The 25,845-nt window shown below is 38.4% G+C and overlaps 1 pseudogene; it reads right to left on the bottom strand.

Annotated features, from left to right (window-relative positions):
- Positions 1-9,680, bottom strand: part of LOC118841257 — a 66,576-nt pseudogene extending 56,896 nt beyond the window's left edge.
- Positions 9,681-25,845: the final 16,165 nt, after the last annotated feature.

Raw genomic sequence — 25,845 nt, 5'->3', positions numbered from 1 at the left:
CTTCCAAATTGGTATTTTAATCATGCCTGTCTCCATAAAAGGAATCAACTGTCCTCAGTTTTTTTGTGTGTGTTCTTCATATTGGTTAGCCTTTTTCCTGGCTTTACAATAAATTTATGCTTTTGGGGTTCAGGGCTCTCTGTCCCAGCTTTCTTATTCTGGGGATTGTGAGTCTAGTTGTTGGCTTTCTGAATTATAGCCTTCAGTTTCCTGAGGTGTGGGGGAGGGGATCTGGCTGCCCCAAATCTCCTCTTCCCCTGGGGTTGCTCTCCAGCACTGTTGCTTTTCAGCAATGGTCTCAGCTCTTTGTTGTTTGAGCTGGGTGTCTGGCACTTCCCCTGGGGTAGGAAGAGTATGTCTGGGCTCCTGGTGTTGACCCCTGTTGGCTCTGCCCCTCTGGAACTTGGGTACTCCCACTACTCGGCCACTGAAGCCCCACTTCTGTCTCCTCTATTCCAGCATTTTTTTGTTTTTGTTTTTTTTTTCGCGAGGAATTCTCTGATTGGGTAGGGGAGGGATTAGAGCCGTTATGTCTCCCAGAAGTTCAAGAAACCCTGTTTCATACCTTTGGGCTGCAAGCCTCAGGAGTTGGTGTCTCACGGCCAGTGCCTTTGCACTGCCTCTCCTCACTTCCACAGACTGCCATCCTGTGTTGGGAGGCCTGGGGATCCCTGCTGGTTTCAGGCACCCGTCTTTCTCCCAGCCTGTCTCCCACGTGGGTTTCCCAGCCGACCGCTTCTGCTTTGGTGCCGTCTGGAGCAGCTCTGCACACTGAGTGCTCTCCTAGCCCACAGATTCGTTCCTTCAGCCTTTCAGACTCTCCTGGCTGGGAAATTTGCCCCACTCATACTGCTCACAGTTTCTAACTCTCTCAAATCTGCTCAAATTCACTTTTTTTTGTCGGAATCTGACAGAACTTGTGAGAGAGCTCCAGTAAGATACAGCTTTCATATGGCCATCTTTGTACTCTAATTCTTGCCAGTACATCACATATCTTCTAATCTAAAGCTTCACATGAAGTCTCTCCTATCTATGCATCAATATCTGGAGATAAATACTCCTGCATAGTCAGTAGAAAGGCGTAGAGATCTTTCTAAACTGGCCTCAAAACTAAAAAGTCAAGTTCTGCCTCTCACATACGCTGGTTGGGTGACCTTAGGAAAAGTAATTAATTGATGCTGGAGAAAGCTCTCTAAGGCTAAAAGTTATGGGGAAAGTCAGGTGATAATAGCCATTTACCTAACCTGGGAAATCTTGTGTCAGTTAAAACAAAGGTCTAATTATCATCCCCTAGAGCACTGAGGGCACAGGACTCAAAAGGAAATACCTTTTGAATCAATGGCTAAATCTGCCAGAGAATATTAATAACCACTCAGGCAGAAGTCACTGTAAACTATTCAGTGTCCAGGCCTTGTTAATGAAGTCTTTGTACAAGGAAAAGAGGGCCTGAATACTACTACACACTCTATCCTGTAACACTGAAGGACACGTCCTCTTTAACTTTTCTTTATAAAATCTAACACATTAAAAGAATTAAAGATCCTAGAACAGAAACGGAACATCCAAGCCTCTCATTTTACAAATGAGGAAACTGAGGCCTACAAAGAGTGATCGATTTACCCAACACTACATAAGTAATAAGCATCAGAGATGGCATTTGTATCCAAGTCTCCTGAGCCAAGAGCAAATGCTATTTCCACTGTACAAGGAGAATAAAGCAGAGTTAGAAGAAACTCACTTTGTTATAAGAAAGTAAAGTGCCAAAGAAAGGAAGAGGTGATGGTCCTGGAATTCCCAGGTCCTTAAAGAGCTTGTGTGTCCAGGTCCCATATCTGTAAAGCAAAGGAAAAATACAAAGACATTAAAGCCAAAGCCAAGACCAAAGACATAAATGATGCGGCCCACTTGTCAGTAATCAGAAGGGGAGGAGCTGTAAAGGCAACTCTAAGGCAAGGCTAGGTTCACTCAGATACAGATACCAAGGGGGCACTTCCAGAGATACTTCATAGCTTCCACAAACATCCTGACACAATAGAAGGCTAAGCTGAGATTCTTTGAAGTCCTACCTGCAAATCAGTAAAGCCTGATAAAACAAAATAGGTATACTCAAGTTTGGCAAATCTTGAAGTAAACCACCATCACTATTGCTTCTGGAATATACTCCCCCTCTGCCTGAACTCATTCCATCATTACTACAGCTGAACTCTATTGGGCTGTGACTAGGACCAAATCTCTGTTGCTAGACTGGACTCAGTCCATGGTCAATGCAACTTACATATGACCAAGACAGATGAGGACATGAGCCTCATACATGAAACTTTCCTCTCCGGGAACCAATTCAGCTCTGGTGCCTCAGACACCAGACCACTCATCTTTAGAACCAGAACACCAGACACCATGTAAGTAAGGTGGATTTTAGTGTAAATAAGTGGATTTTAGTCTGTGTAAAGTAGATTTTTATTATTTTTTCTTTTAGTTCAGTTTCCCAGCATCCATGGCTATAACAATCTGTACTTCCCAGGCACATAATTCAAAGCATGCTTGTGTAGCATTATGTAATGATAAATAATATACACATCCTTGCTTAAACTGTAAACATTCACTGTGACTGTGCAGTGAGATGCATAGATAAGGTGATATAAACTTGTGAGGCTATTGGTAGCAATTTGCCTTCTTTGTCTGTTGCCCTGTAAAGCAGATAGGCACTGGTCATTGAGTTGGGGAACCCTTGGAGTTGAATGCACAAGCTAGAATGCTGCGTGTGCCATGACTGGCCCCCATCAAGTATTGGGGGGATCTGTTTGCCTCAACTGGGCCGCATTGAGGCTTGAGGTAATTGAGGGGTGTGCACAAATTATGCCTGTCTCAATCGACCCCATTGAGATGTAGGGGTAGTTGCCCTCCCATTTCTAGCTGGCACCTGCGTTAAAGGTGAGTAAGGAATGCTGTAGGAGGCTGTACTCATTATCAACAACCTTTATAAGGAGACTAGACTAGAATAAAGTAAGATTATTAACCCCTTTGAAGCTGTCTTTCCTGTCTGAACAGATCAAGAGTGAACCTGTACTAGCAGCCATCCCATGTGCTAGAGTTATCTTACATACCACATTCACAGTTTCCAATATCTTTCACTCAAATCAATGACCCACCCCAACACCAAAGATTTAAATACCACACCTCTTACTGTTAGGACCTTATGTACAGGAAGAGCTCTTTACACCATTCCTAAGATCACTCCTTCTTTGACACTAGAAAGAGGTATAACTGTTTGCTAAGACTAGTGTACTCCTACTATTTACTCTTCCATTTGATTAGAGAGCTCCCACATGACTAAGCAAAAACCACCCATTTTCCTTGCCTCCATTTCCCATTCTCTTTTCTCTACATGTCATAGTCCTACTCCTCTCAGGTAGCGATCCAGCTGTGCCCACCACTTCCATTTTGTCCTCTGCATCTGCATTCTGTTATCAACACATTTCCTTTCATCTCCTGGGTTCTCATGACCCCAGGTATAAAATCCTGGTGGACAACTCAGTACACTCCTCCCTTGCTCCTCATTACCCTTCCCAGACCCTTTCTCTGGCATTACTTAGCAACCTGTCATCCTTTGAGTTTCATTCTTCCCAGATATATCTTAACCAATCTAGTTTTGGAAGTAGTTACACACAGGATTACAGCTGTTTATTTTTTCTCAAGCGCTTCACACCCTGGCTCACTCTTCTTCCGCAATCTAACCCTGCCCTTATGCCAGATGACATAAAAATTCAGTTAGTCCTCAGAACACCTTGGCCTCCCTATTCCTTAACCTCAATTCTCAATTCCTATTCACTCATTTCCCATTAGTCACATACAGCAATAATAACAGCCTTGATCTCACTATCACCCCAAATATTCTATTTCCATGGTCAAGATTTCTAAAATTGCTTTATCTGACAACATCTTATAATTTCTTTCCTCTCCATATCTCATTTTTTGTAATCTTATTTTTCATGTTTACCTTGAACTCTAGTCCCAGAACCATCACCATTCAGTACCCTCCTAAGTTGTGGCTTCAATTTTCTTAAAAAAATAATTTTATATTAAAAAGCTTTGTCCCATTCTCCCGCCATCATCTTTTTCTTCTCCTCCTCCTCCTCCTCTTCCTCCTCCTCCTCCTCCTCCTCCTCCTCCTCCTCCTCCTCCTCCTCCTCCTCCTCCTCCTCCTCCTCCTCCTCCTCCTCCTCCTCCTCCTCCTTCTTCTTCTTCTTCTTCTTCTTCTTCTTCTTCTTCTTCTTCTTCTTCTTCTTCTTCTTCTTCTTCTTCTTCTTCTTCTTCTTCTTCTTCTTCTTCTTCTTCTTCTTCTCCTCTCTCTCTCTCTCTCTCTCTCTCTCTGTTTGCTCACACACACACACTCACTTATGCCCACACACATGCACACACACACATACACACATATACACACATATACACTAAGAAAAGAAAAAGGAAAACAAAACCTCTATAACAAATAAACAGTCATGAAAAACACATCCACACATTGTCCGTATCCATAAATTCGTGTCTCCCTCCACATAGCTGTTCCATCACCTCTGTCAAAAGATGGACAACATTCTAAATTATCAATCCTTTGGACTCATTAATCATAGGTAATCATGATAGTGGAGTTCTGAAGATTTTCAAAATTGATAATTTAAAAAATATTACATTATTAATTATTCTTCTTGTTCTGTTCACTTTGCTTTGCATTCAGTTCAAAGTGAGGTTTAAGTCATATGCTTCCCCCATCCTTCCTCTTTTATATGGGTTTCTGCTTTCACCTCCAATTATGAGATATGTCCCCACTATTCCTCTTTTCTTCCCCAGTATATTCTTTCCCTCCTCCCTTTCCTTCCTCCTTTAAGCTCATCAGAACTTTACAAAAAATCACTTCCAAGGTGACAATCTCATTTTCCCCTTCTATGACCTCATCTGGAACTATACTTGTCATGAGATATTGCATTCTATGTCTTACCCAATTGGAATGTAAACATTTCATCCCTAAAATATTTTAGTCTTTTCTAATTGCTCACCTTCTCATATATCTCTTTACTCATAAAGTTATAGTTTAACGTTTCTACTTTAATCTGGTCTTCTCTTCCAGAATGCATGGAAATTCTCTATCTCTTCATCAATGCTTTTTCCTCCAGTATAATTAAACTCAGTTTTGATGGGTTAGTTACTTTTGGTTCTAAGTGCGTGTCGTTTGCTTTGGAGAGCACCATATACTACACTCTCTATTACTGTTTATTGTAAGCTGCTAAACTTTATAAGGTCCTGTCTGTAGCTTCTCATTACTTAATTTCTTTCTTAGCATTTGCAATAGTTTGCTTTGATTTGGACCCTTTGGATACAGGTTCTGACATTCCTAGGGGTTTTCATTTAGACATCTCTTTCCAAAACTATCTAGTGAATTCATTTAGACATCTCTTTCCAGATTTATCTGGTGAATTATTTCAATTTTTACTTTGCCTTTGAGTTCAATGAAATCTGAGAACTTTTCTTTCCTATTTTCCCAAAATATTATTCCTGTGCTCTTTTTTCTGTTCATGGCTTTCAGGACTTCATTGATTCTTGAATGATCTTTCCTTGATCTATTACCTGGGTCATTTCTTTATATGTGAGACCTTATAGCATCTTTTTTCAATCTTTTGGCTTTCTTTTAATATTTCTTCTTCTCCCATAGAATCGTTAACTTCTGTTGGTCCATCCTAATTTTCAAAGAAGTAGTTACTTGGATAAGATTTTTGTACCCTTCATGACAAACAGTTAGTTCTTTTTCCAAGTGTGCCCTCCAGGTCTCTCATTTCTTTTCCAGTTCTTTTCTCTGTCAGACTTAATTTATAATATCATTTTAATTTTATTCGTGGTTTTCTACAAGGGTAGATGGACAGATATAGAGATAGATATTTAGATAGATGATAGATAGATAAATATACATACACTCATATATACACACATATGTGTGTGTGCATATGTATGTACGTATGTATACTCCTCTTCTCTTTTTGGTTTAGTGCTTGGATATCCTTGGTCTACTTCAGATTGGATGATTACTTCAGGCTCCCTCTCCAAGCTCTGCCCTGGGCTAGGGTCTGAATCTGTGATCTTTTCTATGCTAGCCTTACTTGACTTGCATTTTGGCTTATAATCTCATTATTCACCCGAAATTGCTTCCTCCAATGGTAGCAACAATCTCTTAATTGTGAAATCAAATTCAATGATTTTTCTCAGCCCTTCCTCTTGGATGCTGTCTCTTTAAAATCTCTAACATGTTCACAGCTAATTGAAAACAGGATTTACTCACCCAGGCATAAAAAAATCATCAATTGTTGTAAGGTGAGGGAAGATGTGAGATGCCTCTTTCAAGATATCCTTATACCATTACTTTAGAGCTAGGTGGCCTGGTGGATAGAACACTAGACCTAGAAAGAGGAAACCTTTGGTTCAAATAAGAGCTTTCAACACTAAATAGATGTGTGATGATGACCAAGTTACTTAACATCTGTTTGCCTCAGTTTTCTCAGTAGCAAAATGAAGATAATAATAACTACTTTACAGGATTGTTGCAATGATCAAATGAGATTATTGTTAAACCGTGTGCCACAGTACCTGGAATATAGTACAAGCCTGAAAAAGTCTTTCTTTCTTACCTCCATGCTTCCTTCCTACTTTTCTTCCTTCCTCAATCTTTCCTTCCTAACTTCCTTTCTTTCTTACTTCATTATATATTGCAACATACTCAAGCTCATGATGTACCTATCCAATATTCTTTGAGAGGCCCACAAGTTTAAGTTCTCAAGGACTTTTGTACTGAATAAGACAAGATTGCTAAAGGTGTTTGATATTGATAAGGAAGATGTTTGGCAACAGAGTCCAAATCAGGAGGGTAGATGGTAAGGTGCCCCAAATGTTTCCATTTGCTAATGCCTTTGAATTCATTGTCCTAAACCAGAATACATTGCAGAACCTGGTAATTAGCTCCACAATGGTTCTATTCAATTTTGGTGGGGTTATGAAGAATCAGGTACTCTAACTCATTGCTGATGGGACTTCAGAAATATTTTGGAAATCAGTGTCCCAGCACATTATAAGAGTCACAAAATTGAATATGCCTTTTAATTAAGTAGGGCAGTATCACAGAAATAAACACAAAATGGCCAAATTACCTATACACATAAAAATATATTCATTGGTTCTTTATTTTGAAAAGCACAAATAGGGGACATATATTCAAAACTGGCTGAACTAATTATGGCACATTATCATAACCAAGTATAATAGAGTCTCCCACAATAATTATAGTTAATACACAAAAGAAAATGAGGAATTAACTTTATGAAATGAGGTATAGCAAAATAAATAAAACCAGAATGGTTACACCCTTACACCAACGGGTATATGATCCAGCTGGGAAGTATGTGGGTTCAAATATGGTAAAAATTTCTAGAAAGCCTGAATAAAAACTATATTATTTTCTTCCTTGTTATTTATATGTTACTTCAGCTGCTTCTACTTCAATATATGCTGCAGTGTGTGGTAAGTTTATGACAGTTGTTTTAAAGGCTCAACTCATTAAGTTTAAACTTCACAATAAAGTTTCCAATACCTTTTGAAAAGAATTTATTTGCTATACAATTCATCTTCTGTATATTTAATATTGTATTATTTCCTTATCTAGGATATGGTTTCCCTTCTTTTCTTGCACAGCATCTGTTTGCTGATTGTAACCTCAAAGTAATAGGTTCCATAGATATACTATATCATATTGCATTACTTTATATTATATTTGTGTCCTTTTCTGCTGTATTCTTAGGCAGGCTAATTCTCTTCTCTTAACCGCAAGCTCCTCATCTGCCAAATGAGGGAGAAAGTGAGGGTGTTGTAGAAGATAAAGGTCTTTCCTAGGTTTCATACCCTATGCTGCTATAAACACTGTATTACATTATTACCCTCAACCAACAATGGCGTAAAGCAGCACAGATGGGCAGTTCTGATTTCTCATATGGAACTTAAAATGATAGAATCATAAATTTAAAGTATTAGGAGGCTTTCCAGTCTATCTTCAAAGTCTTCTTGTTATATAAATGAAGGAACTAAGGCTCCGCTATTTAAGATCCTTGGCCAAGCTCACATAGGTGAGCTTCAAGAGAGGAATCTGAATTTAGGTCCTTTCACTCCAGAGTGCATTATCATTCTAGTTTGCTGGGTGCCTCCTAAGCCATAAGTGCTACTGTAATTTTGGCATGAATGCAGAAGGTTCCCATGGCATCTAATATTCCTATTTCCCTTATGACCTTCTGGGATTTTCTGGTAGCTCTAAGAAAGAAACCTGTATATTAGGATAATGATATTAAACTATCTCCCTGCTCAATAACAACTTCATTCATTCCAAACTGGTCATTTTTTATATCCATGTGAATAATTACTAACACGTACTCTCTATTCACTTATGGGGAGTTCTGAAACTCGTAGTACACAAGGAACATGTGAATATCAACTTCTACTACCCAAATAAATTAAAATGATTCAGAGTCTACAGGAAAAAAATGAAAGGAAAATTTACAAATTTCCACTAATTTTCCTCTAACATTTAGAAGTAACAACTGTCTCATTTTCTGGTTAAGTAACCAATATACCAGGAAATAAACAAAGACCAAAGCACAAAAAGTTTATATCCAATAGAGCATAATTAAATTATCGACTTTGAACTCACCAGAAGCCCTAAAAAATAAGGAGAGCAGGTGCTGAAGTTTAGGGGGCTACAACATCTGCAGTTGGGTCTCTATCTGTTCTACTGCTAGTACAAACTTTAAGTCTCATCAGCTTGGGGGACTGTAACACTAGACATAAATGATCAACTGGTATTTTTTGTACAGAGAAGCTTCCATCACTGACATGTGTCCATGACATTTACCAGTTTTCTAGTTCCCTGCCTTTCCAGGACAGTGATTACTTAATCATGATGGATAGAGCCGAACAGGAATGCTCAACTTTGGGGGATACTCCCACCACAAAGCCTTTGAAAATCAGAATGCAGAAATAAGTCATACAGAATTCCTCTAAACCAACTGATGGAAAAGACTATAGCATTTTCATCACGATGAGTGCTAGCAAATAAGCTGTAATTTTGTTAGACATCAGGAAATACCTTTTAAACTTCGAAAAATAAAATAGAGAACAAAATTGGAAAGGAAATATGAAAAACAGGCAATTGGCCTGAACTCAGGTTTCTTTAAGGAGTTTTCTCTGCTTTTAAACTACTTGACCAATACAAAAGGAATAGGCTCAAAGTCTATACTTTTGGGAAAAAACAATAAGGCCTTTGATCAAAGAGTTTATAGCATTCCCTTGATACTTTTTCTAGCAAACTATCTCAATTCATTTATATAAACAAAGAAATGTCAAAAGTTTCCAATACAGAAATCATAAATAACAAATATATCCTTATGTACATTATACAAAGAGTAGGAGAAACTTGAAACCAGTCATTGTGAAATGTCCTGTGAAAATCACAGAGGAGCTTCGTCTAATCCAAATTGTAGGATGAAAAAAAGGTCACTTACAGGTAAAGGAGAGTCAGGAAGAGAACAAGCAGTGCCCAAGTTCCAGCATTTAAGCTTGGGATGATGTTCATTGTCATGCACTCTAGTCGGCTTATTCTTTCTGTCTCTTCTCCTCCACTTTCTTTGTGCCTTAGTCCTTAATACCTCCGCTCAAGTGCTGTTATAATTCCTGACAAATTCTGAGAATACACAGACTGTAAAGCAAGGCAGGAGTTACAGGGTCAACAAATGAAATTATGATCCAGCTGGGAAGTTTTATGGTTCCTATTACAAGTCTTTATTGCCAGAGTCCCAGAGTTCATCTTGTTTGTCCTATTGTAGGAAAAAAAAATCTTGGTATCCTGTGATGGTCAGTTAAATTTAGAATGTAATAATTAACCATTTTAAATAAATAATGACACAAACATCTTTGAGGGCCATCTCCTGTCATCCTGATGAACCTCTGGACACTTAACCCAGATGGCTCCAAGAGAAAAAAAGTTAGGCTGGTGACTTTGCACAGCCCTCCCTCACTTAAATCCAATGCACTTTCAAGTCATAGCATCACTTCCTGATGCCATAGTCCTCTTCAAGAATGAAGGACAAACAACAACAAAAATAATACAAACATCTTTAATCCTTATGAGAAATAGTATTGAAAAAATCACACTGCAGTTAAAGTTTTATGATGTTTGAAGCACAGATCAGTCTCATCCAACCTTTTGTTGTTAGTTATTGATTTGTTTCGGTCTGCCCGACTCACTGAAACAGCTTTTTGTTCATACTTCCAAATTGCTTGAGAGAATGGTTAGACCAGATCACTGTTCCACCAGCAGCGCATTAAAATACGTGTTTTTCCAGAATCACTCCAGTATTTGTCATTCTCCCCGGTCACACCCCTATCTGATGGGTGCAAATGGTACCTCAAAGTTGTTTTAATTTGCATTTCCTTAATTATCAGTGACTTAGAGAATTTTTCATATGACTAGTTATAGCATGGATTTACTTCTTTGAAAACTGCTTATTCACATCCTATGACCATTTGTCAATTTACAAATGGCTCTGTTCTTATAAATTTAGCCAATTTTCCTTCATGTGTTAGCAATGAGACCTTTGTCAGAGAAATTTGTTGCAAACATGTTTTCCTAGTTTCTTTATTCAAATTTAAGCTACATTGGTTTTATTTATGCAAAATCTTTTTTTAAGTTTATGTAACCACAATTGTTTACTTTACCTTTTGCGAACCTCTCTATCTTATTTGGCCATGAACTCTTCGACTATCCATAGAACTGACAAGTAATTTCTCTACGCTCCTCTAACTTAGTTATGATGTCACCCTTTCTGTCATAATCATGTTTTCATTTTGCATTTAGCCTAGTATATTGTGTGGGATATTGGTATGTGCCTGGTTTCTGCTAGAATATTTTCCAATAGTTTTTGTTTAATATTGAGTTCTTGCCCCAAAATCTGGGATCTTCATTTTTATCAAAAACTGTTTATTAAGCTCATTTGTTTCTGTATATTGTGTCCCCAATTTGTTCTACTAATTACCCTCTCCATTTGTTACTCAGGACTACTATTTCTTTTTACAAATATGGCTTTGTAGTAATATAGTTTGAAATCATCCCTGCTGAGATCCTTTCCTTTTCATTTTTTTTCATTTATTCCCTGGATGTTCTTGACCTCTTGTTTCTTATCCCACCAGTTACACTTCCTCTATTTGACTCCACTATTCTCAGTGTTCTCTTCTGGTACCTTCATTCCAACCACCCTGGTTTCTACCTTTTTTGTGTGGTATTGTCTTCCCTAGTCAGATTGTAAGCTCTTTGAGGGAAGATACTCTTCCATCTATATGTATAGCACATAACTTAATTTTTGGCACGTTTATTATATTGCTTTGGCCTAGCCATGAATAATTAACTTTTTTCCAATTATTTGGATTTTTTTAATTTGTATAAATAGTATTTTTTAAATGAGTTCATATGGTTCTTCTCATCAATGCAAGGTTCAAAGACAGCTCCGGGGAAGAGCCAAGATGGTGACTGAAAAGCAGAGACTGGCCTAGGGCTCTCCCCAAGCAACTTCCAAACACCAATAAAAATGGCTCTGAACAAATTCTACAACGTCAGAACTCATGAAATAGCAGAGCGAAGCAGGGCTCCAACCCAGGACAGCCTTGATGGTCACTGAGTAAGATCTATGGCATGGCTTTGGCTCAAGGGTCAAGTAAGTTGGTTGGGAACATGTCCCGGCAGAGAAAACAGACTCAGATTCAGTGTCAGACTTTGGAATCTTTTTTTGGTGACAAAGAAGACCAAAACATACAGCCAGAAGAAGTCAACTAATTCAAAGAGCCTACATCAAAAGCCTCCAAGGAAGATTTGAATTGGTCTCAGGCCATGGAAGAGCTCAAAAAGGATTTAGAAAAGCAAGTTAGAGAAATAGAGCAAAAATTTGGAAAAGAAATGAGAGTGATGAGAGAAAACCATGAAAAACAAGTCAATGACTTGCTAAGGGAGACCCAAAAAATACTGAAGAAAACAACACCTTAAAAAACACATTAACTCAAATAGCAAAAGAGTTCCAAAAAGTCAATGAGGATAAGAATGCCTTAAAAGGCAGAATTAGCCAAATGGAAAAGGAAGTCCAAAAGACCACTGAAGAAAATACTACCTTAAAAATTAGATTGGAGCAAGTGGAAGCTAGTGACTTTATGAGAAATCAAGACATTATAAAACAGAAACAAAGGAATGGAAAAAGTGGAAGACAATGTGAAATATCTCATTGGAAAAAGCACTGACCTGGAAAATAGGTCCAGGAGAGATGATTTAAAAATTATTGGACTACCTGAAAGGCATGATCAAAAAAAGAGCCTAGATATCATCTTTCAAGAAATTATCAAGGAGAACTGCCCTGATATTCTAGAGCCAGAGGGTAAAATAGAAATTGAAAGAATCCACTGATTGACTCCTGAAAAAGATCCCAAAAAGGAAACTCCTAGGAATATTGTCACCAAATCCCACAATTCACCAGTCAAGGAGAAAATACTGCTAGAAGCCAGAAAGAAACAATTTGAGTATTGTGGAAACACAATCAGAATAACACAAGATCCAGCAGCTTCTACATTAAGGGATCAAAGGGCTTGGAATATGATATTCCGCAGGTCAATGGAGCTAGGATTAAAACCAAGAATCAACTACCCAGCAAAATTGAGTATCATGCTCCAAGGTAAAATATGGATTTTCAATAAAGTAGAGGACTTTCAATCTTTCTCAGTGAAAAGACCAGAGCTGAACAGAAAATTTGACTTTCAAACACAAAAATCAAGAGAAGCATGAAAAGGTAAACAACAAAGAGAAAACACAAGGCACTTACTAAAGTTGAACTGTTTTGTTTACATTCCTACATGGAAAGACCTCATGAGACCTCAGTATTAGGGTAGCTGAAGGGAATATACATATGTATATACATATAGATATAAATATATATATGGATATATAGACAGAGGGCACAGGGTGAGTTGAATATGAAGGGATATCGAAAAAAATAAAATTAAGGGATGAGAGAGGAATATACTGAGAGAGGGAGAAAGGGAGAGATAGAATGGGGTAAATTATCTCACATAAAAATGGCAAGAAAAATTAGTTCTGTTGGGAGGGAAGAAGGGGCAAGTGAGGGGGAACGAGTGCATCTTACTCTCATCAGATTTGACCTGAGGAGGGAATAACATACACACTTGACTGGGTATCTTACCCCACAGGAAAGAAGGAGGAAGGAGATAAAAAAGGGCAGATGATAGAAGGGAGGGCAGATAGGAGGAGGAGGTAATCAAAAGCAAACACTTTTGAAAAGGGACAGGGTCAAAGGAGAAAGTTGGATAAAGGGGGATTGTATTGGTAAGCAAAATGGGCTCTTAGCACTTAGTTCAACAAGTGCCCTTGAAAATTTTGGTTTGTTTCCTTTTTGTAATTCAGTGTATTTCATTGAGCTTTACTAGGTGCTAAGCCCCAGGCCCAAACCCCTATTAGGTGTAAAACCTATGTGGCTGTGGATTGGTAACTAAGGTGGGGCCCCAGGTGGGGCTAACTCAGGGGAAGGTCTTGTTTACAAATGAGTTTGAGTGACAGGTTTGGGACATCAGAGGCTCTTAGACCACATGGGTTTAAGTCACCTCTTTGTGATGATTTTAGGTCACGTGGGTGAGTCGCATGTGTGACTCACCCCTGACCCTGAAAAACATATAAAACCAGGGGTTGACCTTTTATTCTTTGGAGCTCTTTCCCACAGCAGTGGTGGTGTGAGTGACTCTGGGCCAGCCACGTTATGAGCTCCCGGGCTGAACCTAGATGTTGGTAACTATGAATTGTATTGGGTCTGTCTGTTTATAATTTGTTTAGGGCTCTCATTCATGATGGTGCTGATGCAGAGACTCCAGGCAGCCGTAGCTAAGGAGACCTCCAGCCCGTAGACCGGGATGCTGAGACTTTGTTGAACTCTGGTATTTATGTATTGGGATTTGAATCAGACAAGGTCTGTCTGTCGATGTTTGTAATTTGTTTATATATTCTTCTGAAGTTCAGGGTTCTGCCTTTTTCCCCTGAACTAAGTGAATGATATTTGTATGCTGAACTAAAGTAAGCTTGTCAAACCCCTTAATATAGCTTTCTTAGTTAAGCAGATCAAAAGAACCTGTGCTTTTGCAGTGTGCTGGTAGCGTTTTTGTTGTTGGGCTTTCACCCCCACAACGGCTGCTAGCCAGATTGTTGAAACAGTGATAGGATAGGAAGGAGCAAAATATAGTTAGTCTTTCACAACATGAATATTGTGGAAGGGTTTTGCATAATGATACACATGTGGCCTATGTTGAATTGCTTGCTTTCTTAGGGAGGGTGGGTGGGGATGGAAGAGGGGAGAAAATTTGGAAATCTAAGTTTTAAAAGAAGATGTTCAAAAAAAACGTTTTTCCATGCAACTAGGAAATAAGATGTACATGCAATGGGGCAAAAACATCTATCTTGCCCTACAAGAAAGTAAGGGAAAAAAGGATGGGGAGGAGTGGGGTGAGAGAAGGGGAACAGGGCAATCAGAATATAAGCAATCTTGTATTGGGGGGAGGGTAGAAATGGAGAGAAAATTTGTAATTCAAACTCTTGTGAAAATTAGTGCTGAAAACTAAAAATATTAAATAAATAAATAATGAAACTCCCCCCAAAAATAAAAACAAAAAAAATTAAAAAACAACTCCAAAAGACTCATGATGGAAAAAAGCTATGTATATCCAGAGAAAGAATTAAGGAGTCTGAATGGAGTTTGAGGCAAACTATTTGCTCTCTCTCTTCTTTTACTCCTTCTTTATGGTTTTCTTTCTTTTTTCTCATGATTCATTCCATCGGTTATAAGTCTTCTTTACAACTTGACTAATATGTAAATAAATTTGATGCTAAGGCATTTGTAGAACCTATACCAGATTACATGCCATCTTGGGGAGGAGCGGGGAGTAGAGGGAGAGAGAGAAAATTTGGAACTCAAAAACTTGTGGAACTGAGTGTTGCAAAATAAAATTTAAAAATAAGTAAATTTTTTAAATGAAAAGAAAATATTACAAAGAGTGGTAGTACTGGTACCGTGTCACAATCTCACATATATGGTACATTATTGACTTATAATGTAATGAAAGGTTGAGAGGGATAAGAATGAAAATGAGAAATGTTATCGAGGAACATGCAATGTCTAGATCTGAGGATAAAGCTTTAGAACTGGAATGGTGAAATAATCAGATAATTCTGAGAACATAGCATTTGTTACATGACTAATTGGTATCATGTAGGACCAGAGTTGGGTTACTTGCTTATCAGGGCCCAGTGAAATAAAAATGATACCCTAAAAAAAAGACATTTGAAAGTCCTCTATTTCATTGAAATTCTGTTTTTTTTCCCTGAAATATTATGCTCACTTTTTCAGGGTAGGTGATTCTTGGTTTTAATCCTAGCTCCTTTGATCTCTGGAATGTCATATCCCAAGCCCTCCAGTACTTTAATGTAGAAGCTCCTAAATCTAGGGTTAATCTGATTCCATGAGACTTGAATGGTTTCTTTCTGACTCCTTGCAATATTTTCTCCTTGGCCTGGGAACTCTGGAATTTGGCAACAATATTCCTAGAAGTTTTGTTTTTGGGATCACTTTCAGGAGGTGATTGGTGGACCCCCACATTTTCTACATTATGAGATCTATAGAGAAACTTTTATAAACGTTTCTCCTTTACATTCCTACTGCCATCACTGTAGCTTGGTCACTCATCACTGTTTAAATGAACTATTTAAATACATTCTCAAGGCTAAATACTACCAATATAGGTAAATAACTGTTTAAGTATTGCCTTAGGGGTGAGAGATTGAATAAGAATCTGAGAAAATGAGATGAGAGGAGAGTAGGGAAGGGGAAGACAAGCAAGGGATAAGAAAAAGGAATGTAAACCTATAGTGTTTCAACATACCTTTGTCTTTTCAAACCAAAACCATGCTCACTAATGGGCAAATCATAGTCAGTGCAGGTGATTTTGACAAAACTTCTACTACGAGATGAGGCAAGTGGGTGAATAAGAAATAAGATTAAAAGGGGAAATAACCCTCTCACTCCTTGAGTTCCTTCCACATGCCACATATTAATTAGTAGTATATAATTGGGAATGAATTTTTGTCCGATCTATGAAGTTGTAAATTAGTTGAGAACTTCCACAGTGTCTTTCCTCTCTTTGTACTCCCAGAGACACTGATCATAAGGTCTGGCAAATAATAAATAATAAGAACAATAGAACATAGTTAAATGTGGAAGTGAGCCTAGAGGCCCCAGAGGGATGTTACTTCATGTTACTAAAGTTCCTCAAAAATGTTTGACAATTGAATAAAAATTAAAGTGAGCTAGGGTGAATACCAAGTGAAATGAAACACAAGTTTTGTTTGCTCTACTCTGAGAATAAAGAATGCAATTAATTATAATGTCCACATATTCTTATAACAAATAAAGAACTACTTACCATCCATGAATTTTTGTTTCATTACGCTTTTATTTTTGTAATTTATTCTGTAAAATGTCAGATGCATCTTTTGGAAATGTATTTCAGTCAGTTTTTTAAACAAAGAACAAGGAATGGAAAGAGTACTGAAGAAAAGCATCCTTATGAAGCTGTAGAATTTCATGAGAGATGCTATCACTTTTATCTGGAGTATAGATGGGGAGACAGTACCAGAGGTAAAGATTGTAATATGGCTTACTCATTTCCTTTTTGACATCACTGATTGTCTGTGAATTGCTAGGGGTCAATTAAAAATCCAACAGTGGAAGGGAATCTCACCAAAATCAGGTCTCCTGTTCCCATCCTTGGTCTTCCAGGTTAACTGCTAAGCTATCTATGACTAATCCAATCACTAAGTAATTTCCCTGAAGATTTAGGTCAGTTCTTTTCTGAAAGCCCTCCCTTTCTCACTACAATGATTAAAGAATTGAATTTCTAGAATTCCAAGGACTATGTTGTAATCTCTCTATGCATCAGTTACCTCTTCTGTTAAATATAGGGGTTAAGATTGATGAGTTCTAAATTTCCTTCCATCTCTAAATCTAAGATCCAATTTATTGAGTTATCTTCAGGAATGTCAGGACCACTGAATTTGTAATTCTAAATTTCTATAAAGAAATAATGGAAGATGGTTACTTATTATAAAGTATGAGTGGGTCCACAAAATGGAATTTAATTAACTTTTCATTTCTTGGAGAAAGGCATCATTCTGCTTATTCAAGGAATCAACATTGACTCAAAAAAAGTGGTAGTGATCACATCCATGTTATAGGCCCAAAAGATGCTGGAGAGAGAAAGCAAAAAGGCATCTCTTCTTTCATCTCCAAACAAATATATAAAGTGAGGCTCTAAAAAACTGATGTCAAAATCGCTGGAAACTGGGGAGACTGAACGATGCAAAAGGATACCTGTGGGCCATATACTGAATCAGAAAACCATATATTAATATTACCTATGTTCTATTTGTAAATTTTATTATTGCATAATAAATTATTTTTCACTGACTGAGCCACAGTTACTGAGTGTTACCTGGATGCATATCCAACAAAGGAGGTTTAGAAAGAACGGTCAGAGAAATAGGGAGAGAGCCAAGATAGAGCAGAATTGCAAAACACTGAGAGGAGAAAACATATAGAAAGAAAATAAGCTAACTGTGTCAAATGCTGCCATAGAGTCAGGAAGGATTAAAATCAAAAAGAAGTCATTAGATTTAACAATTAAGAGAGCAGTAATAGAGATGAAGTTAAGATGGCAGAGAAGCAAGAAGAACAAAGAGCTCCTTGCACCCAAGCAAGTATAGAAAATGCACCAGACTGGCTCCAAAAAGGAGGAGGGGAAAATGTCATATGTCCATATGAGTAATTTTCCAGCACAGATTGGCATAGAAAGAGAGATAAACTTTATAGATATGGGCCAAAAAGTAGCCCTATGGAACATTCCAACAATTAGAGACTTTGCTCAAGGGGAATAAAAAGTCATAAACCCACACTGGGACACCATGATCTCATGTAGGGTATGAGAGCAGGTGCCAACTGACAGAGTGATGCTTCCTACACCTTTCTGAGATACAGATCCAGTGCAGACTGTGGAAGGGACTGGTACCCAGATGTGAGGATCAGTCACAGGACCTATCAAGCAAAGGAGAAATTCAGAAACAAACAGCAACAATTTGCCTCAGACCCCAGGAAAAAAAGTTTATTCTCAGCTCTAGCTTTTAGACCAATCCGAAGTTCTTCAATTCATCAGCAGCCTATTGTTGCTTAGACTTTATACTGGTCGAGTACCTGCAGAGATCCAACTTCACTGGGGCAGGAGAGGAGGAAGGAACTGATCAGACTATGCCCTGGATAAGATCTCTTAGAGTATCATAAATTTCTAAGTTCCTAGCATGAGATGGCCTTTGCAGACTGAAATAATAAAACAACCAATAACACAAGAAATATGGAACAAAACCAATTCTGACATTCCCTCCAGAAGTGTGTAGAACATGGACCTAACATAAAGTCTAAAGTCAGGAAGTTGAAAAAAATGAACAAACAAAAATAACACCATAAAAAATCTATTATGGTAACAGAGACATTGAAAACACAAACCCAAAAGAGAATAATTCTAAAAATCTACAAGCAAAGTCTCAAAGGAAAATACAACTTGGGCCCAAATTCAAATACAATTTTTAGAAGATGAAAAGGAAAAGCTGAAAAAGAAAGTTTAAAATATTTTTATAAATATAAAAATATCACTAGTAATTTTGGAGAATTTTTTAATTTTAAAGGCTAAATTGAATGATGAATTGGAAGCCAGACTACAGGGATTTCAGAATAGAAAAAGGATAAAGAAAAAAGGAACAAAAGTATAATCATCTGTTGTAAATGGTTTTCTCAAGGGGTTTATCCTCAGAGGAGAAGATCCAATCATGTTGTCTTTTACACTTGTTATGTTAATTAAAAAATCAAGACAATTACTCTATAAGAAGGCATTTCAGTTTCTGGGAAAGAATAATGGGAGGGAGTATTAGATGGGCATCTTCAGAGGCTTCATAGATTCCTACAGCGATTGCAATCATAGTTGCTCTTTTTTAAAATTTATATTTATTATTTAATATTTTTAGTTTGCAACATTAATTTCCACAAGATTTTGAATTACAAATTATCTCCCCATTTCTACCTTCCCCTCACCCCAAGATGGCACATATTCCAATTGCCCCTTTCTCCAGTCTCCTCTCCCTTCTGTCACCCCACCCCCCCCTTATCCCCTTTTCCCTTATTTTCTTGTAGGGCAAGATAGATTTCTACACACCATTGTCTGTATATCTTATTTCCCAGTTGCATGTAAAAACAACCTTTTTCAAACATTTGTTTTTAGAACTTTGAGTTCCAAATTCTCTCCCTTCTTCCTTCCCCACACACCCTCGTTCAACATAGGCCACACATGTATCATTATGCAAAACACTTCCATAATAGTCATGTTGTGAAAGACTAACTATATTTCCCTCCATCCTATCCAGTCCCCCTTTTATTCAGTTTTCTACCTTGATCCTGTCCTTTTTCAAAAGTGTTTGCTTTTGACTGCTGCCTTCCCCAATCTGCCCTCCCTTTTATCATCGCCTCCTCTTAACCCCTTCTCCCCAACTTTCCTGTAGGGTAAGATACCCAATTCAGTGTGTATGTTATTCCCTCCTTAAGTCAAATCTGATGAGAGCAAGATTCACTCATTCCCTTTCACCTGCCCCCTCTTCCCTTCCATTATAACTGCTTTTTTTGCCACGTTTATGTGAGATGATTTACACCATTCAATCTCTCCTGTTCTCCTTCTCCCAAGATATTCCTCTCTCACCCTTTAATTCTATTTTTAGATACCATCCCTTCATATTCAACTCACCCTGTGACCTCTGTATGTATGCATGCTGAGAAAAGTCTCATGGGTAAAAATATCATCTTTCCATATAAACAAAACAGTTCAACCTCAGTAAGTCCCTTATGATTTCTCTTTCCTGTTTACCTTTTCATGCCTCTCTGTATTCTTCTATTTGAAGGTCAAATTTTCTATTCAGCTCTGGTCTTTTCATCAAGAATGCTTAAAAGCCCTCTATTTTATAGAAAATCAGTATTTTGCCCTGGAGTATTATACTCAGTTTTGCTGGGTAGGGGCATCTTGGTTTTAATCCTAGACCCTTTGACCTCCAGAATATCATATTCCAAGCCCTTTGATCCCTTAGGGTAGAAGCTGCTAAATCTTGTGTTATCCTGATTGTGTTTCTACAGTACTCAAATTGTTTCTTTCTGGTTGATTGCCATATTTTCTCCTTGACCTGAGAACTCTGGAATTTGGCTACAATATTCCTAGGAATTTTCTTTTGGGGATCTTTTTTCAATAGGTGTTGGGTGGATTCTTTCAATTTCTATTTTACCCTCTGGTTCTAGAATATCAGGGGATTTCTCCTTAATAATTTCTTGAAAGATGATGTCTAGGCTCTTTTTTTGATCATGGCTTTCAGGTAGTCCAATAATTTTTAAATTTTCTCTCCTGGTTCTATTCTGCAGGTCAGTGGTTTTTTCAATGAGATATTTCATGTTGTCTTCCATTTTTTCATTCTTTTGGTTCTATTTTATAATTTCTTGATTTCTCGTAAAGTCGCTAGCTTCCACGTGCTCCATTCTAATTTTAAAGGCAGTATTTTCTTCAATGGTCTTTTGGATCTCCTTCTCCATTTGGCTAATACTGCCTTTTCTGACATTCTTCTCCTCATTGGCTTTTTGGAGCTCTTTTGCCATTTGGTTAGTCTACTATTTAAGGTGTTATTTTCTTCAGTATTTCTTGGGGTCTCTTTAGCAATTCACTGCCTTGTTTTTCATGGTTTTCTAGCATCATTCTCAGTTCTCTTCCCAATTTTGCCTCTACTTCTTTTACTTTGTTTTCCAAATCCTTTTTGAGCTCTTCCTTGGCCATAGACCAATTCATATCTTTCTTGGAAATGTTTGATGTAAGATCTTTGACTTTGTTGACTTCTTCTGGCTGTATGTTTTGATCTTCTATGTCACCAAGAAAAAAAGATTCTATAGTCTGAGTACTTTATGCTGCTTGCTCATTTTCCCAGCAAATTACTTGACTTTGGAGCTTTTTGTCAGGCAGCTTTCAAATTGGAGAGTGCTTTGTCCAAAGCTTCAGGGGTTTTGCGCTACTGCTTTCAGAGGTACTTCTATTCTGAGGTGGTATGATACTCCTCTCTTGGCCTATGGTCTGGTCTGTGAGTTCAAGCACTCTTTTGTACTGTGTAACTACCAAGAAGACTCCCTCTCCACAGTCACCACAAGCTCTGCCACACCAGCGCTCCTCCTTCCACAAAAACCACCAACCAGGACTGCAACCCAGATCCAAACAGGGCAAAGCAAAAGAACCCTGCCTCTGAACCAGCAAATAACTCCCTGCACTCCTGCTCTTCTCTGCTCCTTAATTCTTCCCCTCATGTGGGCCAGGGCTCCTGAAATAGCTGCTGCTTTAGTTCTGGAAGCAGCACAAGAGCTTCCTGCTACTCAAGGCTAAGGCCAGACCACCCACTTCTCTCACCCATATCCAGCAGTTTTCCCACTGGCCTGCTCTGTTGTCTTTGGTGTTTGTTGGTGGAGAATTCTGGTAACTGCCACAGCTCAGTGATTCAATGCCCTGAGGCCTGCTCCACCTGATTAGCCATTCCTCAATTGATGGGCATCCCCTTGATTTCCAATTTTTACTGCCACAAAAAGAGCTGCTATAAATATTTTTGTACATATGGGTCTCTTTCCCACTTGTGTGATCTCTTTGGGATACAGCCCTGGAAGTGGTATTGCTGGGTCAAAGGGTATGCACATTTTTATAGCCCTAAGGGCATAATTCCAAATTGCTCTCCAGAATGGCTGGATTAGTTCACAACTCCATCAACAATGTAACAGTGCTCCAATTTTTGCAATCCACTCCAGCATTTATCATTTTCCTGTTTTGTCATGTTATCCAATGTGACAGGAGAGATGTGGCACCAAAGAGTTGTTTTGATTTGCATTTCTCTAATCAATAGTGATTTAGAGCATTTTTTCATATGTCTATATATATCTTTAGTTTCTTCCTCTGAAAACTGCCTGTTCATATCCTTTAACCATTTCTCAATAGTGGAATGACTTGTATTCCTATAAATTTGGCCCTGTTCCTTGTATATTTTAGATATGAGGCCTTTGTCAGAGACATTGGTTGTAAAGATTTATTCCATTCCATTTCATATATCACAACTTGTTCAGCCATTCCCCAATTGATGGCCATCCATCAATTTCCACTTCTTGGCCACTACAAAAAGAGTTGCTATAAATATTTTTGTACATATGGGTCCTTTTCCCATTTTTATGACCTCTTTTGGATACAGCCCTAGAAGTCATATTGATGGTCAAAGGGTATGCACATTTTATACCCCTTTGGGCATAGTTCCAAATTGCTCTCCAAAAGGGTTGGATCACCTCGCAATCCACAAACACTGAATTAGTGTTCCAATATTTCTACATGTTCTCCAGCACTTATCAATTTCCTGTTTTGTCATGTTATCCAATCTGGTAGGTGTTATGTGGTACTTAAGACGTGTTTTAATTTCCACCTCTCACATCAACAGTGATTTAGAGCATTTTTTATGTGAACATAGATAGCTTCAATCTCTTCCTCTGAAAACTGGTTGTTCATATCCTTTGACCATTTATCAATTGAAGAATGACTCGTATTCTTGTAACCCATTTTACATCATAAGGAGTTCTCTTAAGTGGGTTTTTATGCCTCCTTTTCCATTTGGCCAGTTTTACTTTTTAAGGAGCTGTTTTCTATAGTCAATTTTTGTCCTTTCTTTTCCAAGCTATTGACACTCTCTTGCATGCCTCTCATTTCTTTCCTCAATTTTTCTTTTACTTTTCTTGTTTGATTTTTAAAATCCTTCTTGAGCTCTTCCGAGAAGGCTTTTTGGCCTTGAGACCAGTTCATATTCTCCTTTGAGGTTTCAGATGTAGGTGTATTGACAATGTCTCAATTTGTACCTTGATCTTCCTTGTTCCCATTATAAGAATTTATGCTCATTATCTGTTTCTGCTTTTTGCTCATGGTATTTGCCTATTTTGTGGCTTTTAGGGTTAAGGTCTCCTGCTGGAGTAGAGTGGGCATTGACCCAAGCTTCTTGTGCTATGAGCATGGGGCCTGGTGACAGGTTTTGTGTTCTGGGCCTCAGGTGCTGGCAGCTGGCAGCTCTAGAGGTCTGGCAGCTTACCTGGTGCTGAGCTGGGGTCAGCAACACTGGTGCTCTCTGGGTGGAAGTGGGGAACTAGCCCCTAGAGGACACCTGCTCAACTGTCCTTGCACTGGAATGTTTGGCTCCTGCTCACCCAAGCTCGGCACTAGAATGTTTAGCTTCTAGGTGATGTCTGCCAGCCTATAGCAGTGACTCCTAGAACTTGTGCTTCATGAACCTGTAGCTGAACCACAGGGAGATCTGACTGATGTAGAGTGTTGGCACATGTTGTGGTTTTCCAAGCTACTGTCTACCAGTTCCGCTGCCTATGCAGAAGCACCAGGGGGTCCTGTATTGGTGCTTACATGTCCACCATACCATGGCTCAGGATCTCCCCCTGGTTTGCTGCAATGGGGCTTCCCACTGGCTTGCTGAGTTGCCTCTTGTCCTATACTGCTCCCTCTTCACCAGATCAAGAAGAACCTTACCCATTAATCCTCCAACCGTCCTGGGTTGCAAGACTGCTGCACCTGTTTTTGTACTGACTCAGCTGTTGCTGTGTTTTTCACAGGGCTATATTTTCTGGGCTTTTAGAAGTCAACAATGGAGGGTGAGCAACTTACTTCTTACTCCACCATACTCAAGGTTGTTGTTTTTTTAATAAAATTTACTTTTTTCTTAATTGTTAATTTCTTGTATTAACCATTTATTTGGGAGGTGGGGCAAGATGGTGGAGGACAGGCAGGGACTCACCTGAACTCTTTCCTAAGACCCTCCAAATACCTTTAAATAATGACTATTTAAAAATTCTAGAGCAGCAGAACCCACAATAATATGAAGTGAAATAATATTCTGGCCCAAGACAACTTGGAAGGTCAGTCAGAAAGATCTGTTGCACCTGGGCAACAATGGAGCACAGCCTAGCACAGGTCCCACTAGCACAACCCCAGACCCTGCAAACCAGGAGAAGGCCTTGGGAGCCACTGAATTAGTAGTGGAGCTTTCAGCCCACAGATGGTGAGGTTGTTGCATGAATGAATGAATGATCCAAAGGAGATTAAAGGTGTCTCTTTGCAGGCACCAATGCAAGACTCTGTTGCCTTGCCCATAACCAGATCAAGGTTGTAGTCCTGGGTGGCAGTCCCAAGGCAAGGAGGAGCACCAGCACGCCAGATTTTGTGGCCACAAAGGAGTAGGGACCCTCCTCACAGTCCTTGTGGTCATTCACAGACCAGAGCATAGGCCAAAAGAGTAGCAAACATCTCTTTTAACATCACGCCACCTTGGAAGAACTGACCATCTTACAATACTGCTCTCACTTTGTACACAGTACATCACTTTGCATCAGCCCATGCAAATCTTTCCAGGTTTTTCTCAGAGTATTCTCCTCCACATGGCTTATAAGAAAATAGTATTCCATCATAATCACATACCACAAATTGTTTAACCGTTCCCCAATTGATGGGCATCTCAATTTCCTATTCTTTGCCAGCAGAAGAGCTGCTATAAATATTTCTGTGTGTATAGATACTTTTCCTTTTCTAAGTCTCTTTTGGGATATAGACTTAGTAGTAGTATTGTTAGGTCAAAGGGTATCCATGGTTTTATAGCCATTTGGGCATAATTCCAAATTGCTTTACAGAATGGTTGAATCAGTTCACAACTACATCAGTACCCAGAAATATCTCTGAAAACAGCTGCATAAAACCCCTGAAGTTTGGGACACTGTGCCTCCATCATGGAAGCTGAACTCTACTGCAACAAAGAGTAAAAAGCCAAATAATAGGCTGGGAAATGGAGGAAACAACAGAAAAATTTCTGACTATAGAAAGTTACTATGGTGACAAGAAAGATCAAAATACACACCCACAAGGAAGTAACAAAGTGAAAGCTCCTACATCTAAAGCCTCCAACAAAAAATATAAATTGATCTCAGGCCATGGAAGAGCTTAAAAAGGTTTTAGGATATCAAGTAAGTGAAGTAAAGGAAAAATTGGGAATTAAAATGTGAATGGTAGAAGAAAATCATGAAAAACAAGTAAACAGCTTTATATATATGTATATGTATATGTGTACACACACACACACACACACACACACACACACACATATATATATATATATATATATATATATATATATATATATATATATATCCATTGACCTAGCAATAGCACTATTAGTTCTGTATCCAAAACGAAACTTAAAGAAGGAAAAATATCTACGCATACAAAAATATTTATAGTAACACTTTTCTCCTGGCAAAGAATAGGAATTTCAGGAGATTCCCATCAATTGGCAAATGGCTAAACAAATTGTGGCATGTTATCATGATGGAATACTATTGTGTTATAAGAAATGAGGAGGAGGATGCTCTGAGTAAAAACCTGAAAAGATTTGCACAGGGTAATGCAAAGTGAAATGTACTGTGTACAAAGTGACAGCAATATTGTATGACCAGCTGTGAATGACTTAGGTATTCTCAG

Source organism: Trichosurus vulpecula, chromosome 1 (assembly GCF_011100635.1).
Source record: "Trichosurus vulpecula isolate mTriVul1 chromosome 1, mTriVul1.pri, whole genome shotgun sequence".
NCBI lineage: Eukaryota > Metazoa > Chordata > Mammalia > Diprotodontia > Phalangeridae > Trichosurus > Trichosurus vulpecula.
This window is presented reverse-complemented; position numbering and strand designations above follow the sequence as displayed.